The sequence below is a fragment of the Glycine soja genome, chromosome 10 (assembly GCF_004193775.1).
Source record: "Glycine soja cultivar W05 chromosome 10, ASM419377v2, whole genome shotgun sequence".
Taxonomy (NCBI): domain Eukaryota; kingdom Viridiplantae; phylum Streptophyta; class Magnoliopsida; order Fabales; family Fabaceae; genus Glycine; species Glycine soja.
The window spans coordinates 50,799,154-50,801,492 of record NC_041011.1 but is presented as its reverse complement, the minus strand read 5'-3'; positions in this window follow the sequence as shown (position 1 = coordinate 50,801,492).

Below are 2,339 nucleotides of genomic sequence, written 5' to 3'. Positions count from 1 at the left end.
CCCAGAGACGTTACTAGTTCATAGTAATTACTCATTATTAATAAACATTATAAAAAGAAAAAAATGCATCATAGACATTTGTCTACATAGTATAGTAAACTTTTAATTATTACAAATTATAAATACCATGACACAGAACAATGCAGCATTTTTTTAGAAACTAATTCTTTTATTTAGAACTTATAAATAGGAAACCATTTTCACGTTACAGGAAAAAATGTTGATTGTTATGTTGTTTTTCATAAAAAAAAAAATTATAACACTTTTTCCTGATTTTTTTTGTTGAAAATTTAATGTCTTTGAAAAAGTTTTGTTCAATTAATAATGAGCACATTTAAACTTGGTCAGGAAATTTGGTTTTATATGAATAGTCAAACATTTAAATTTGACTGATTAAATATGTGCAAAAGTAAAACATTTATATCTGGAGATTCCAATAGTTATTACTTTTCATTTAAACTTTTTAGAAGATAATAAATAAGCTTTCTAGAAGACCAGGTGAAGAAAGTATGGTGTAAAATGACAACATTTATGTTTTAAATTTTAAAGGTTATGCACTTTTGTAGTGAGAGAAATGAAAATAGTTATATACTATATTGAAGGATAAACTTGAAATAGTAAATGTATTAAAAAAATGTTTTCATTAATTGTCACTAGATATTTATCTCCGTTTCGGGACCGACTCCTTTACTTCATTGATGTTATTAGATAGAAATGTGTACACGGAAAATAATATTTCTCTTTATTAATTATTACTAGATCGAAATATTTGGTAGCCTATTATAACCGTATTAAAATTGAGAAAGGTGATTAATTATTTTATTTTTAATTGAACATATGTTGTCATAAAATATATTAAGCATGTTGAAGTTTATTCTTATTTATTTCATTGATAATACTAGTAATGTGATATCTATATAAAATGCGTAAATTAACAATTTTAAAATATAAAAATACAATACAAATATTGTAATATTTAATGTTATTAAAATATTTAGCGTTAATGCCATCTAATTCAATATATTTTTTTAAAAAAAAAATTCTAACAAAAATATACACGATATAAATTATCCATGAACTATTTTTTAAGTTAGTTAAGTTTCTTTTAACATAAGTATTTAATGTTACTATTATAGGATTTGTATATCTAATTTTGTCTACAATGTTTTGGTTTTGAGATATTATATATATATATATATATATATATATATATATATATATATATATATATATAATTTAATATAGTTACATTTTAATTATTAAATATAATAAATATACTACATATATTAAATACAATATTCAATACTATTTAAATAAAAATTTATATTTAAATATTCATAAAAATATTATGTTAACAAATATAATTAATGTCATCAATTTAATTATTTGTTAAGTATATTTTTTTGACAGTATTTGTTAAGTATAAATAAGACCATTAAATTTATTGACATTCAACGAATATTGTAAAATTCATATTTTCTTTTAGTTACATTAGGTGAATCTTTTTTTAATCACCATAATTATGATATTTAGACTGAGTATGAAATTACTTTTTTCAATTTGAGACTTTGTAATACTTAAATTCTTCATCATTCTCCAATGATGTGTTTTGCAAGGGATCGAATTTGAGTTTTTCTCCCAAAAACTTAATATATATTATCACTGAATTACACACATTAAGTATATTAGGTGAATCTAAATTTTGAAGAATACACATTTAATAGGGGTGGAACCAGACTAAAAAGAAAGGGGCCAATCACAAAAAATAAATTGCATCCAATAACTTTTTTTTGCTGAATAGATACATCCGATAACTATACACTATTAATTTTTATATAAAATATTTATAATTTGATGTTGCAATCTCTTAAATTACATTAATAGTTTATCAAAACATATAATATCTTATAAAAAAACACACATAATGTCTTTTTTATATATTGCAAAAAAATCAATAATTATTAATTTTAGAATTTTCATATCAATGTATACTAATAAGTATTCAATAAAAAAAAGCATTTTTCTTAATAAGTGCAGTCTTGTTGCTAAATATTAAATTAAAGTATGAAAAACTAAAAATCTTTCTTTCAGGCAGTATGATGTCTTTCAGCCTTTGTCAATTTTGTCAATGTTGCAACTTTAACTACAATAAATTCTACTGTGTTTTTCCATAATTAGGAAATTATAATAATCTTTAGTGAATCCAATGACATTTATTTATATAAGATTTGAAAACAATAACTCTTTCAATTATAAAAAGAAAAAATTTAACAATTAGATATTAACAAAGAAAAAAATATATTATATAATAACTAAAATTTAATGTATAATATTTAAAA